The 16,411-nt window shown below is 43.4% G+C and overlaps 1 protein-coding gene across 1 annotated transcript in view; it reads right to left on the bottom strand.

The window, feature by feature from the left end:
• Positions 1 to 16,411, bottom strand: part of LOC138249009 (tyrosinase-like) — a 108,735-nt gene that overhangs the window by 92,194 nt on the left and 130 nt on the right. The window lies entirely within an intron of this gene.

Genomic DNA, 16,411 nt, shown 5'->3' with positions numbered 1-16,411 from the left:
TTTTCTTTTGTCCTGTTATGTTGTTGTTAGTGGTATTAGGATATCGAAGTGTAGCCATGCTTTTATAAAGTGTTTTAATGGAATTTATTGCGTCTAGGTTTGTGTTGGCTGTTAGTTGTGTTTCAAAATTGAGTTTGTTCCATGGTCGATAGGTGGATGCTTGTAAAGTGGTCTTGGGTGTGTTGATTTGTGGTCTTTTATGTTGGATAGCTACCAAATCCTGGTCTGACCATGTGATTGGAGTAATCCTTTCAAAAGGTATCTAGTTCTGAATTTGCAAAAATTATATCTAGGATGTGTCCAGAGATGTGTGTGGGTTTGTGTACGATCTGATGTAGGTTCAGTGTGACTAGGCCAGTGATGATAGTTTTTGGATGGGGATTTTGGGTTTTTCAAACCAAATGTTTAGGTCCCCAAAAATGTATAAGTTGGAGTGTAGTGTTGTAAGGTGTGAAAGAGTGTCTTGAAACATGTTTGGGAATGTTGCATTGCTAGGTGGTGGTCTGTAAAGGAGGAGGAAGTTATCGGAGGATGTTGGTGTAGGGTTACATTTGGTGGCAGAGGCCTCACAACCGTGTATGGAAATGTCTTACACTTCTCTTTTTTGACCAGATTTGTATTGCTTCTGTCTCTTGTGTAATGTGCTAATGTTGTGTTCTACTTCTATTTCTCTCTTGTGTGGACATGTTAAACTTGTGTTATACTTCTCTCTCTCTCGTGTACGTGTTATATTTTTCCCTCCTACACTGGACAAATAGCCAACAAATTGAGATCCCACAGTACATTAGAAGTGTTTGTCAAGTTAGCGGGTCCCCTGCATTTCTAGAGCTTTTCTATACCGATAAGGCCAGCCACGCGATGGCAGAGCCAGTGCTCTGAGGAGCTATGAAAACGTATTACCACAATTGGTCACTATTGCTCTTTAACCTGGAACTGACAGGACACCGAGGCCAGGAGCAACAGACAAAATGCGCTCGAGCCAGGGCACAAGAGCCTTCCATCAGATTCCTCAATGTTTTGGGCTGTCAGGTTGCCAGATGAAATCACAACAACAGTTCACATGTTTCCAGCCATGATCTTTATATTACAAGTCCATGTCATTTATGCATTTATGCACATGTGTACATTTGTATCTGTACTGGGCCAAAACAAAGATCCAAATTACAATTCATGAGGAACTGGATTAGTAGATGGGTTCTGTTAGCAGAAGAAGGCTCATAAGCTGTTGTTTTGTAGTGTTTGTTACAGAGGTGCTCCTTCAGGTCTTCCTTAAACTGGAACAGCTCTTATGGATACAGGGCTCTTGTTCCAGATCCCGGGAGTGTAGAAGGAGAAAACATGTGCCTTGGCTTTTGCTCTTTTTTGTTAGTTTGGTGGTGTCCAAGCTTTGGGTGTATCAAGGGCCACCAGAGGTGGTAGTTTGTCACCAGACAGGCAGGAATGCGGACTATGATGGTTTTGTAGAAAATGCTTCTAATTTCACATATGTTGCAGGCTGACAAGTGGAACCTTTGGAGTTCCATCTGAGTGAGATGGACATATTGTTTCTGGCTTCGGAGGAGGCATTCTTCTGTGCAAAGAAATCCAGTGTACCAGTGTGGATTCTAGGAGGCTGTGGAGCAGGTTGTTGCTGCCATCCCGATGATGGAGTTTGAGGGCTTGATCACCAGTTCTCAAGTCACTTTCAGAGAGAAATGGTTTCCTTTTCTTACAGAGTACAGAGAGTTGTTACCAGGTCGTTATCATTTTCTTAAACGTGCTCCTTGGTAGTGTGGGGGTATGGTGTAATGTTCAGGGTTAATCTGAGTGCTTTGGCATTGGGTGAAAAAGTTTCATTCCACCTGAGGTCATGTTATTAATTGAGGTCTTGACTGATTTTTGTATGTTATTCTTGTTGAACAGATAGAATTCAGTTTTTGATGAATTTGAGTTTTAGTAGTTTTAGGGAGGTGTTGGACATCCAAATCTGGATGAAGTGCTAGCAATAATTAGATGTTTTGGCTGTCTGGAGCAGAGAATTCTTTCAATTGGAATTGCATGTCAATAGCATATTGGTGAATTTGGATACTCTCATTGATTAGTAGAGTCCCAAGGAGTCGTAACTCTGGTAATAAGGATCTCTTGGACCCTGTAAGTGTCCATGCAAATTGACTGGTGTTGCCTGGATAGGTAAAAGTACAAACAAAAAGGAAGTTGCCAGTGAACAGCATTCTTGAGTTCAGGGTGTGAATGAGTTTGAGATGCTGCCTGGTGTTGAAGGAGGCTGAAAGGTCCAGTCTTTTTAATCTGTTGTCAGGACAGCATCAAATATGAATTGTATGGTAACTGTAGCCGTGCTCTAGCATGATCTAAAGCCAAATTAGTAGCTCTGCAGAAAATAGGGGTTTGGAAAATTGATGTAATTAAGCAAAATGCAAACCTGTCATTTACTGCTATTTTAGTGCAAATTGCACCCTGTCTTATTTTTTGATGCAAGCACACATTTCACACTGAAAAATAGTGCAAGGAAGCAAAAGCATGCTTAACAAAAGCTGCTTGTATTCTGTTGTTCGCATGCGTCATGGTAAAACATGGAATTCCTGAAATTACACAAATTATGCCAGTGTGATATCAATTTAGCCAAACAGAAAATCGTTTTTTCTCCACATTTGATATTAATATAATTTGTGATATACTTACAAACAACATAAATAATAGCATCATGATAAGGGCAGCAATATACATGGTAACTGTTGGAAAATGGCCCTCTCTGAAGGGTCACTCCAAACTTTTTGCCTTCCTCCTCCTCTATTTCTGACCACATTTTTTTATGGCTGTAGGAATCTGGGCACTTTACCACTGCTGACCAGTTCTAAAGTGCATGTGCTCTCTCCCTAAAATATGGTAACATTGGCTCATACCCAATTGGCATATTTAATGCACTTGTAAGTCCCTAGTACAGCTCACTAGAAGTGCCCTGTAAATTAACTGCTGCACTGACAGTGCCACTCACATAGGTAGTTCCTTAAGCATGTCTCAGGTCTGCCGTTGCCAGGCCTGTGTGTGCAGTTTCACTGCCTCTTTGACTTGGCTTTCAAAATGACTTGCCAAGTCTAAAACTCCCATTTTTCTACATATACGTCACCCCTAAGGTAGTCCCTAGATAACCCATAGGGCAGGGTGCTTTGTAAGTAAGTAGCAGGACATGTACTTATGTGTTTTACATGTCCTGGTAGTGAAAAACTCAGATTTGTTTTGCACTGCTGTGAGGCCTGCTCCTCTCATAGGTCAGCATTAGAACTGCCCTTGTATACTTTTAAGTGGTAGATTCTGATCCAAAAGGAGTAGCCCTGTCATGTTTAGTATGGCCAGAATGGTAATAGGAAATCCTGCTTACTGGTGAAGTTGGATTTAATATTACTATTTTAGAAATTACACTTTTATAAAGTGGGCATTTATTTGCACATACTGCCTTCTGTGCCTTACAGCCTGTCTCCAATCCACGTCTGGGCTGAGCTGGGTGGCAGCTTCTCCTGTGCTTTCCACCCAGACAGCCATAAACCCAGGACACTCAGACAAATCTGCATTGATCTGCATACTGAGTTGGTCTCCCTGGCCAGGAAGGGTGGAGGGGCTCTCGCTTACACTTCAAAGGTCAGTGGTCTGACCCCACACAAAGGCTGATAACCTCCCATAGGGATCCTGGCAGACAGGGCTGGGCTAAAAGGAGACCTTGTGCACTTCCAAACCACTCTTTGAACTTCCCCCACTTCAAAGGCATTTGTGTGCATATATACTGGGTCTGTGACCCTCCAAAATCAGACACTTCTGGACCTGCAACTGGACTCTGTCAGAGGTACTGGCTGGCTGCCCAAAGGTCTCTTTGGAGTGCTTTGCTGAGAAGGGCTGCTTCCCTGCTTGTTGTCCTGCTGCCTGCTGGTCACTGACTCTGCTGGAAGGTCTCTGCCTTCCTCCACAAGTGCTGTTCAAGGGCTTGGATTGAGCTTGCCTCCTGTTCCAAAGTCTCAGGGACATCAAAGACTTGAACCATCAGCACCTGGACTCTAAAAGCTGTGAGTCTACCCTGCCTTGGAAGTGGGCCTAAGATGCTTTACCTTCTGTGGTGTTCATCAGAACTTCTGCAAAGCAATGGAAAGCTTAACAAACCCTGGCTGTGCAGCTGCCAGCCTCACAGTACTCAATGTCCGGCAGCGTGAAGCACCGCAAAGCCTTGTTGCACAGTTGCCAGCCCATCGGAACTGATGTACAGCGACGCCAAGCCCTGCAAAGCTTCACTGCATAGCTCCCCAGGATTGATGCAAAGCAATGCTAAGCCCTGCAAAGCCTCGTCACACAACTCCCCGGGATCAATGGAAAGCAATGCCAATCCTTGCAAAGTCTTGCCGCACAGTTTCTTGGAACCGACGCCACACGAAACAAAGCCTCACAAAGCCACGCCGCACAGACTGCACACCAGGACTTAAGGTACTATGTTCAGCGGGCCCAAGTGGGTTCCTGTAGCTGGCCTGCACCCCATTGTGGCCAGCCTGAACTTTGCCCTGGTCCAACGCGACCAGACAACCACAGTTGGTGATTTGCACTTCTATGCACTTTTTTCACCTAAATCTTTAACATTGCATATCTCAGGATCTACTGATTGGAGTTTTGTCATTTTGGACTTATTTCATTCAGATATATATTATCTATTTTTGTAAACTGGTGTGGAGTATTTTGTTGTGGTGTTTTCACTGTGTTACTGTATGAGTTATTCAACAGATACTTTACACATTGTCTTCTAAGTTAAGCCTGTCTGCTCTCTGCCCAGCTACCAGAGGGTGAGCACAGGATAATTTAGTTTGTGTTTCTGCCTTACCCTGGCTAGGACTGTGGTCCCTACTTGGACAGGGTGCATGCCTCTGCCAACTAGAGACCCAATTTCTAACAGTAACCATCTACGGCCTACAGCCCTGGACCTTAGGTTGTATTGTGGCGATACTCATGAGGCATATCTGAAAAGCTAACATGTTTTCAGTTCAGTTTTGACTCAGTGATGGAGAACTTGGTGATGAAAAAGTGCCAGCTCTGAGACTGAGGAGATAGGCCTGCAGGGGTGCCCATATTTCTTGGATCTTGATGCACATACTCAATTGATGAGTGGTAAGTTTCAGGCTGCTTGTTACAATCTACTAAGGCCCCAGATTTAATACATTTCCACATAGAGCATCAGACAAATAATGCTGTGCTGTGCTGGGTGAGAAGAAGAGAGCAGGAAAGCACCATATTTACAGAAATATGTCACTCTCCCCCCCCTCTGTAGTTCTGTCACAGACATTTGTTGCCGTGTGCCACACACATCTTTGCATCATAGTTCAAGGGTGTCTGCCAGAGTCTAGCATAGATAACCTTCCAGTAGGAAATACAATGCTTAGACTAACTTTAAAACTTTTCTCAATTTGTATGTTTGCTGTACAGTGCAGCACACATGCAAAGTTGAAAAAAAAGGAGAAATAAAAGCATTTCTCCATGATTGCACCTATTTGAAATGGGTGCTATTTGTTTACGCAAAAACCCTGTCAACTTTTTTTATTATCAGGGTTTTACATAGGAATGCACATCCACCACCCATGGAATGTCACCTTGGCGCTAAGTAATGTAAAGTAGTGCTATGCACTGCTGTGTGTTACTTTCAAGTGTTTTCTGCAGTGCACAGAAAGAGGAAAAAGACTCTCACAATTGGCTTGGTGCAGGAAGGTGCGGTATTTTTTTAAATATTGTTCATTCCTGCCCTTCCCTATGACGCAGGACAGCGCAGAAAGGTGACTTACTGCGCTGCCGTCGGCGCAAAGCCCATAAATATGGGCCTGGGTTTATAACTAGAGTTACTTTTGTAGCCCACATTGGTCAATCGAGACCATAATCGGGTTGTTTCCGTAGGATGGCACAAGTAAACTACCTGTGGGTCAGTCCTTCCTTCATGAAGATGATGTTCCAATGTAACCCAGTCAAGTTTTTCTAGGTCAGTGAGAAATAGTAAGCCAACTGCAACAGGGGCGCCACGCCATAAACTTCTAATATCCCCAGATATTACATCACTCATGACATTTTCTATGACATTATTGATAATATCACTGTAACATTTGCAGTAAAATTATTGATCAGAAAACTGTGCATGGCGGGCATGAGTTATATTTACCTTAGGGCGTGTTATAGTTTCTTGAAATAACTCTATCTATAACAGCTGAATTTCTATGTTTTTTTACGTTTCAAATTTGAGCCTAATCATAAAGTCTCTGTAACCTTTGTTTTTTTAAGTGAATTTCTGTGTTTTTATTAATTCTGTTTCCTAAGTATTACATCCCTGTAGCCTTTGTTTTTTTCAGTGAAATTCAATGTTTTATTTTAATGGAAAGTAATTTTAATTACTTTATGTTAATCCAACTACTGCCATACACGGTCTAAGGCCGTGCATGGTGTGGCTGGATGCAGGGCCTGGCTTGCAACCAAGCCATGCAGCCAACTCCCTATAACCACCCAACACCGTGCCACAGTACTCATAAAGTGCTCATTTGTTTGGTGGAGTTGTGATCATATTCCTATGCATCAAAATGTGTTTTCAAGATCTGCGGGAAACAACCTCGGGGTCCTTTTAGTAAGCTCTCCATCTTCCTGAAAGAATGCGGGAAAAGATTTTGCTTATTACTAATATATATTGAGCAGGGCCAAATGGGCAAGTCTTTTAGGCAAGTTTACACACTTGTTTTAAAAAGTTTAGAACATGATCTTAGCAGCAGATGACAAGAAAGAACCCACTCGTCAAAGACTCTACATGAGATATTGTGTTCAAAAGAGCAAGAATAAAATCACCTCCCTCTAGTATTACAAGTGACACTTCATGGTGGAAATCCAGAAAACAAAAACAGTCCCAGCCTGCTCCCCGCCTCATGCGGAAGCCAGCATTGCTCCTGCATGCAAGGAGCTGCTGAAAATGTAGCTCCTTGCATGCAGTAGGTTTAGTTTCATCTCTTGTCTGCAGGCAAGAAAAGAGATGAATTCTCTACTTCCAGCAAGCGGGAGCATTTTTAAAGCTCCCATTTGCTGAAAGCAGAGTGGTTGCTTTTGCTTGGTGGAAGCTGTCACAGCACCCGCCAAGCAAAAGCTAACAGCTACCTCTCAAGAGTGGGCACCTTGGGAGGTAGCAGGAGCATCGGCGGATGGGGATGGCAGTCCTGAGGGTAATGTATGAGTCCAGGAGGGGGGCCATGCATCCCTCCTCCTTTGATCTGCACCTGCCAGCCCTGGGGAGGTGGTCCCCGGGACTGTATCTGGCTCAGGACCTGGGCTGCCGGGCCCGCCTTCTATATTTAAAAACATTTATTGGCCCTGGAGAGGTAGTGGTCCACTGAGGTCCCAGTGATCCATGCCGCACCCCTCTTTTTTTGTGAAATAGCAAAGGGGAGGTGGTGTTCCCTGGGTCCTGAAGGGTCAAGGGCTCTCCATTTCTTTTTAGGTTGAGTGTTAGCCTTCAGCCTGCTGTATACTAAAGTATACAATAGGGTGAGTTTCAGCGTTTTGATTTGTTAGTTGCAGTGTCCTTCAAAAATCCTTGCTTGCTAGTGGTCAGTTCTGCCTCTTTGTCCTGCCTTTTTTTAAAACTTTGGGATCAGGACAAAGTACTGTGTAATTACGCTATGTCCTGTTTATCTCTTCTGAAGGGGACTTTTTCTTTCAGTATTGGCCTGTTTGCCTTGCACTGTGGGTGTGTGCTCAGTCCCTCCTCCTCACCAGCTCCCTCTGTAAACATAAACCAACATCAGGGGGGGCTTTTCCAGGGCCAGCTCACCCTGCTCTGTTTCCCTTGTTATTTTCAGTCTGTGTGGCAATAAAAGTCCAGTCAGTAATTTACAACGCTATGAGCTCTAACTTGAGCAAACACAAGAGTATTGCATTCCAAATGCTTGTTTCAACATCCCCTTACTCAGGATGTGGGGGCCATGTCCCGGTCACTGCTCTCTGGTTGTTCCCCTGGAGGTGGAGTGTTGCGCTGTCACACAGTGGAGGCTGATTAAACACATTTTTTTAAACTCTCCAAAGCCACGGGACCTCACCGGGCAGAGGCCGCGCATTTCGCCTTTCGATTTATTTAGGGCTGATGGGAAAGAAATGGGGTATAGGGCAGGCAGAGGTCATGGTCACGAGGTCATTGAGTTCTAGTGCTGGTTTGGCCACTGACCCTCTGTGTGACCTCCTGTAGGACACTCAGCGACCGAGGCAGATAAGATGCCCTTGGCCAGATACATCACCAACTGCTCTGTCAGATAGGAGGCGCTTAGCAGGCAGCTGTTTCACATCCGTAGAAGTACGGGCGTGCTTCTAAATTGAGTTTTTTCAGCTATCCCAAAGGTTCAGAGAAACTTCGAAGCATGTGGCTTAAGTTTGCAAATTTCTGCGCTTCACCGGTGTGAAAACCCTGACTTGACTGTCCCACATCTCCTTGTTAATGCTAACAGACAGTATCGTTCGCATTAAGATATACTTCACAGAACGAGTCCAGGCCTATTTCTTTTGCTTTCTTAATCCCCCACGCAGGAGTTTGTACTTTCACCAGGGCTCCGAATTTCACGGCAACTGTGGGACATTTCCAATTCTCTCTAAAGACTTTTAGCCAGGAACAACCCGGTGACATTTGTCACAGGAAAGTGTCTGGAGAGAGGCAGAACTTGCTCTAATCGGGTGCACAGGTCTGATATTGCAAGTTATGCCTCATTCCGACCTGCAGAATTCTGAATAAATAGGTAATAATACAATGCCTGATGAATGCTGCCCCATGTATCAGTATTTACCAGCAACAGTAATGCCACCTGAAATACCCGGGCGCTCGGGATACAGGAATGTATCAAGGATGGAAATATGATACAAAAATATTGCAGCCTAAATTTCGAAAGCCAAAATATATTTTTAACCCTGCCTCCACATACCTGGACGTTAGATATCACCAAGGTACATCTACTTAGAGTTAATTATAATAAACCTGTAGTATATGCATAATTACTTCCACTGTATTTTGCTTCTCAATATTTAGGCCAGTTTTTTGTATTACGATTTTTCAGCTATAAAATTCTGCTAGTTGCTCCTCTGTTTCCGCTCCGAAGTACGTAGCGAAGCTCTGGGTTTGGGAAACTTGCGGGGACGAATTGTGGATACACCTTTTAGCTGGACTGGGTTAGATTAGAGTGAACGCTATCTCCCCAAGCAGAGAAGGTGGTCTCCCTAAGCAGGCTGAAACGAAGTCGAAGGTAACCTTTGGAGATTTCTCCAGAGGAAAAATATCAGAAAATTATCCAGCAGCAAACACGTTGCACCCGCCTTTGAGTGGCAGAGGAGTGACTTACGCTGGTTCCTTCCGATAAGGGACGGCCCAGTGGCATAGCCAGTGTGTCATTGGCCCTGAGGCAAGGAAGGAACAGTCCATGACACACTGGCTGCTTTTTTAAAACTGTGAAATACAGCAATAATCAGGGTTCTGTGTACCTCTCAGGCCTCTGCGTCCCAATGTCACTGCACCTGGTGCACCAAAGGAAGCTACATGCCTAGGTAGGCCTCTTTCATGCTTGTGGAGTGGCCTGGCACACACTGCTCTGGGCCCTGGAGTCTCTTTCTCTGCTCAAGAGTGTGGGCTTGATATCAAAGCCCATTTTCACTTTGTTGGAGTGGGCAACATTTTTTATGCATTATATTTTTTTAAATTGCATTTATTGCACAAAATGTACTGTCCAGTGTCTTGTGTGACAACTGTGTGTGTGGGCACACCCATATACAAAGGTCACACAATATAAAGGTCACACAAGGAGAAAATGTCTCAGCCTTGTTATGGGTGAGCGCAAAGCGCTCCCGTCCCATGCTGTAATCTCTCTTTGGGCTTCTAACCACGCCCATGTCACGTCAGTCACTTTCATTGGTTCGTGGGCTTGCCTTTTAAAATCCGCTTGCTTTCATTTGTGAAAGGCATGCATACGTCATTCCTTTTCCACTGGTTAGCCAACCTACACAGCACCGGTAAACTACTGAAACCATTCAAAGCTCAATCTTTTCAGCATAGTTTCCGGACTACTTTATCTTTTTATTTTCCACGCAGCGTGATCGCGCTGGGTTTTACATAGCGCAATTGCGCTCGTTATTTCCGTTTTCAATTTCAGCGCGATTGCGCTGCATTTTCCACAGCGCGATCGCACTGTGTTTTTTCTTGTAATTTGTGTGGCAAGAAAAGTTCGGTTAGGAGTTTACAACGCTAATAGCTCTAACTCGAGAAAATGCGAGACCCGTTGCATTGCAAATGCTTGTTTAATATGTAGTCCTGGGTAGGAGGTGGTTCCCATGGCTCGGGCGGTCCGTGCATCCTCCCCGAATAATTATGTATTATAGCCCTGGGAAGGTGGTGGTCCCCTGGGTTTTTTGAGTTGTAGAAGGGGGCCCTGTGTGCCCCTCCTCATTTTTTAATATGAAACCATGACCCAAGACCTGGCCCACCCGAAGGCAAGATTAAAAGCAAGCATGGGAGACTGTGCTTGTTTTTTTTTTTTTTTATCACCACACATTTAAGAATATAAGTGAATTTCACCATGAATTTATGAAAAAAAGTGCTTTTTTGCCCTTGCAGGGTGCCAGAGGGAACCTCGGACCAAGGCTAGAGGCTCAGGCTGAAGCTGAGTTCCAAATTGACTGCCAACACTTCTTGGTGGAAGTGTTGGCAGCCAATCAGATCTCTGCACAAGATCAGGATGATTCATGATGGGTTTGACCCTCTAGGAATACAAATTCGTTTTTCTTTTAGTATTTCGAAAACTACTGAACGGAGCTACACAAAATAAAACAAGCATTGGCAAATCCAATAGGTTTTGCATTTGTTTTTTCTTTTGAATTCTATCTCACTATCTAACTGGCTTATAAGTATTTGAACAATGTTATAGTAATGTTTGTTTTAAATTTGATAAACTCTTAATAGTTGTTCATGCTAATATTAATTCAACCTAAACAACTATTAATACTTTATCAAATTTAAAAGAAATTTGATAAAGCAGTAGAGGTCTCTCCAGGAAAGAATGGGGGAGGGAGCTCGTTGTGCCCCATAAGCAGGACCCTGGGTCACGCTCTGTGGAGAAAGAAGACGTCACAAAGAAAGAAGACGGCAAGCAAAAAGGAAAAAGAAGTACCTTCAGCATCGTAGCCAGAGAGGAAGGACACTGGCTAGTCTCCAATAGCAAGTCACCGGAAAGAGTACTTGATCCAGAAGCAACCCGACGGCAAAGAAGACGAAGAAGACAGCAAGAATTGAAACCGGAAAATGTGCTGTTCAATCAGGATCACAGAAATCAGAGCAGCTTTGGACTAAGTCAATGGTAACTTCAGGTAAGTAAGAGGCTGGTCTTTATCTCCTTTTACGTTTTTTTTTAACAATAGATTTTGCAAGTAACACAAAAGTGTGCATGCAGGCAGCACCTATAAAGGATGCTTTCTGGACCAAGAGCTACCTTTTTGCCAAATTTGGTGTAATTCCATTCAGCAGTTCGGGTGCAGCCATGTCTAAAATCCCTATGGGAATTAGCGTGGGAAAAACACTTTTTTGATCCCCAATTCTATTCGCCCCCTGCTTGACAGATCACCCTGAAACCTTCCATGCTCAATGTGACCCAATTACATAGGCAAGTCAAAAAAACACTTTTTCACAAGGCTGGCAGTACTAGGACTGACAGACTTGCTGTGATGGTCGGACCATCACAACTTCTGGCGGTCCAACTGCCACATTACAACCCTGCCGGGCAGACCTGCCATAAGAACACCGTTCCCACCGGGAACATTGTTCCAGATGGGGAGTTGGTGGTCTGAGTTGCAGTCAGCTAGGTCTGCGCTGAACTCAGCACCGCCTGGCTGATTAAAACTCACCTTACCACCAGCCTTTCCATGGTGGTCTGACCGCCATGGAAAAGCTAGTGGTTAGCATGTGCTGGGGGCCACAGGGGGGGTACTCTGCACTGCACTGCACATGCCCATGGCATGGGCAGTACAGGGGTCCACCTGACCAGCACCCTTGGAATGGGCCCTGTCTGCTTTGTAGTAAGATGTTTGGTAAGAATGTTATAGTTACGTTTGGATGCAGAGCAGAATGGAGTCACTTCTAGCCTTGTCAAGGTCTTGTGCTATGACTCAGTAGGCCGAAGGTTCAAATACAAGTATCGCTTGGCAGCATTCTGTTTATTTTTTAGTGTTTTCACTGTTAAACATTCCTAGAGATGGAACATTGGAGTATTTTCCCCCTTAAAATCTGTGGGTTGAATATCTGCACACTAAGGGGCATATTTATACTCTGCGCCGAATGTGCATCAAAATTTTTGACGCACATTCGGCGCAAACCTTGCCCCATATTTAAACTTTGACGCCCAAGCCAGCAGATGTCAAAATTCCTCTGTGTGAGTCATTTTTTGGATGCAGGAAACTGCCTTGCGTTAATGACATGCAAGGTAGGTGTTCCCGCCCAAAAAATGACTTGAAGGCATGTGCACCTTATTTATACTCCCGCATCATTTTGACGCACAGGAGAGGGCGGGCCTTAAGAAATGGCGCACAGCCCTATGTGCGCCGTTTTTTAACGCCTGGGTCAGGGCAGGCATTAAGGGATCTGTGGGCTCACTTCCATGGTTTCTGAACATGGAAGGAGTCCAGAGGTGTCCTTCCCTGCCCCCAAGGACACCCTCTGCCACACTCGCCCACCCCTGGAGGACACCCATGGATGGGGGGACCCATCCCAGGTAAGTACAGGTAAGTTGAGGTAAGTATTTTTTTTTAAAGTGGCTTAGGCCCCCCTACATGCCACTGTGCCCAATGGCCATGCCCAGGGGACAGAAGTTCCCTGGGCATGGCCATTGGGCAAGGGGGCATGACTCCTGTCTTTGCTAAGAAAGGAGTCATTTCAATGGGGGTTGTGTGTCAACAAATGGCTCAAGTCCGGTTTGAGGGATGATTTTTGCCTCAAACCTGACTTGCACCATTTTTTGACGCACAACCCCCATTTTCCCTACTAACATCATTCCTTAAATAAGGCGCCCGCATGACGCATAGGAATGGCGTTAGCCGGCTGTAACATTTTTGACGCAAACCAGCGCTGGCACTGGTTTGCGTCAAAAAGTATAAATATGGGCCTGAAGGTTAACGGGTTCTAGTCTAGGTAAGTCTGTAGTCATTTTCCTGCTTTAATTTATTTTTAACTCTAAATATTTAAGTTACATACTGAAAAGTGATCTCACTCTTTTTAATTGCCAAACACATTTTTCTTTTCAAATTGTCCAGAAATATCTCATTCTAAGCATATCAATTATCAAAGCCTAAATCGCTGTCGCTCATTCTCTTGTTTTCTCTCTCTCTCTCTCTCTCTCTCTCTCTCTCTCTCTCTCTCTCTCTCTCTCTCTCTCTCTCTTTCTCTCTCTCTCTCTGTCTCTCTCTCTCTCAGGGTTTGGTGGTTAGAGGGGTTGGCACTCAACCCGACCGCCCATAGCTGAAGGGCGTACGCGCACCAGGTTGGGTAGTTATAGGGGGTTAACAACAGGGACTGGCTGCAGTAATGAAAATAACTTTACATTAAAAAACATAGATGTTCACTGAAAAAAACAAAGGTTACAGGGACGTTATAGTTAGGAAATAGAATTTTTAAAAAACATAGAAAGTCACTTAAAAAAACAAAGGTTATAGGGAAGTTTTAGTTAGGCTGACATTTTAAACGTACAAAACCACATAAATTTACCTGTTATAGTTAGAGTTATCTCAAGCTCCCACACGGTCCCCAATAGCCGATAAAGGGCTTTTTATTAAAAATAAAAAAATAAAAACAAATAAACACATATATTGGGACAGCAGGGGAGCCGTTGGTGGCTCACTTCCAGTCCCAGATAGCCCATAAAGGGCTAAAAAAACTACTTAAAAAAAGAAAATCCATAGCTCAGTGTGCATTAGGGGTTTGAGTCCAGCTGGACTCTTTTTTTTTTTTTAAAGAGAATTAATATTATTTGTTTTAAATAACAAATATATTTTTGATTTTAAATTCTACACAAATATGTCATTCTAAGTATATCAGGCATCAAGCTCTAAAAATACTCTTTCTCCCTCACTGTATTTCTCTTTGTATCACTTTCAATTTCTTCTACTCACACAACCACTCAGACACTTACGCACCCACTCACATACCCACTGAGACACTCAAGCACTCACTCACAGACCCACTCAGACCCTCATGCGCTCACTCACAGCCCCAGTCAGACCCTTATGAACCCACTCACAGACACACTCAGACAGTTACGCACTCACCCACACACCCACTCAGACTGTCACACACCCAGTTACAGACCCACTGACACCCTCATACACACACTCACAGACCCGCACAGGCCCACCCACTAAAACACTGATGTACACCCAGTCAGACAATCTGACAGTCATGCTCACCCCCAGATATGCCGTCTCATACCTATTCTCACACCCAGAGAGGCAGCGGATAACTCCCACCAAGCACGGCCAAAGAGCAATGAGCAGCATGCAGTCGGGTGGTTGGCTTCAGGGTCTGGCTGCAACTCTTGACTTAAGGTAACTATAACTCGCGTCCATGACACACAACTTTTTTTTGTCAAACATTTTATTGCAATATGACATTGAAATTATCAATGTTATCAAAGATGTCATGAGTGGCATAATTTGGGGGTAATTAGCATTGCATGGCGAGGGCGCGTATTATAGTTACCTTAAGGCATGAGTTATAGTTACTTGGGATAACGCCAACTATAACTGGCGAACTTCTAAGATTTTGTACTTTTAAAATGTGAGCCTAACTATAACGTTCCTGTAACCTTTGGTTTTCTCAGTGTATTTCTATGTTTTTTAAATTGAATTTCCTATTTGTAATGTCCCAGTAACCTTTGTTTTTTCAGTGAATATATATATAATTATATATAGGTATATATATATATATATATACATATATATATATATATATGTATATATACACATATGCTTATATATGTATATATAAATATTTATATATATGTGTCTATATATATATATATAGATAGATAGATAGATAGATAGATAGATAGATAGATAGATAGATAGATAGATAGATAGATAGATATGTATATAAGTTTTTTTTTTTACTTTTTTTTACTTGGTGGTGGTCTCCACTGGGTAATTATAGGTAGGTCAGCTGCTCCATAGGAAAAGTGTTTTAGTGTTACTAACAACTTTGCCACCATTTGACAAATCACTACTAAACTTTGCAGAAACTTGCCACTTATTGTTGAGTTTTGGGTGCTCTGTCAAGTGGGAGCTGGAAAAAAGGGCGTCCCAAACTGCAAAGTCCCCATGCATTTTCCATAGACTTATTTAGGCAGAGCCGCAGCAAAACCCGCTATACAGAGTTTAATCAAATGTGGCAGAAAGCTAGACCCTGGTACACAAATTGTGCTTTCTGTGATTTGCTGTAAATCTGTTCAGTCGTTTTTTTAAATGAAATTGAGGTAAAAAAAGTATAGATTTCTGTGTGATTCGGCCCATGGGAGGTACAAATTCAAAAATGGAGCCCAGTGATTGGTAGAGAGGCCAATTTTTCCTGTGATCCTTCTCGCTCCCGCAAGTCCTGTAGGATTGAGCACTCTGGTTGGCTGGCTTTTGGGGATCTAGAAATTAAGTGGCTGCCATCTATTTACTGTGAAATATTGCTGGTGTTGTGGCAATGAAGTAAAGAAGCTTTATAAGGGGATAGGACGAAGGCATCCTGTCCCCCTAGTTATTGAGAGGAGGTCTGTAAGGCTTAAAAACTGTGATGGAAACAAATGTAAATTCTTCTTTTTTTTAAATTGTGATCTGGTAGGACACTTGCAGGATAGTGAAAAATAAAACGGAATAGGTGATCTCTGAATACACATTACTATTCACACCTGACACTGTAGGACTCAATCTTACTGAAGTTGGTATTTTCTTATCAGATTCTACTATTCACGCCTGTTAGAAATGGGGTCTTTGGTTGGTAATCAGATTACCCCCGTCCAGGCAAGGGCCCTCACTCTAGTCAGGGTAAGTCACACACAATCCAAATTATCCTGTGCCCACCCCCTGGTCGCTTGGCACTAAGCAGTCAGGCTTAACTTAGAAGGCAATGTGTAAAGTATTTGTGCAATAAATCATACTAAACCACCATATAGCACCACAAAAATACACCACACAGTGTTTAGAAAAATGCATAATATTTATCTGATGAGATGCAGGTCAAAATGATTAAGATGCAAGGTAACACGACCCGGAAGCGTGGTTATTATTGACAAATGGCATCCATTAAATGATCAGCAACAGAAGACGAACCTGTGAATTCTGGGATGATCAATATGCTGCTATAGTCTTG

This window comes from Pleurodeles waltl, chromosome 8 (genome assembly GCF_031143425.1).
Source record: "Pleurodeles waltl isolate 20211129_DDA chromosome 8, aPleWal1.hap1.20221129, whole genome shotgun sequence".
Classification (NCBI taxonomy): Eukaryota; Metazoa; Chordata; class Amphibia; order Caudata; family Salamandridae; genus Pleurodeles; species Pleurodeles waltl.
Note: the sequence above shows the minus strand (reverse complement) of the source record. Positions and strands in the feature narration are given on the sequence as shown.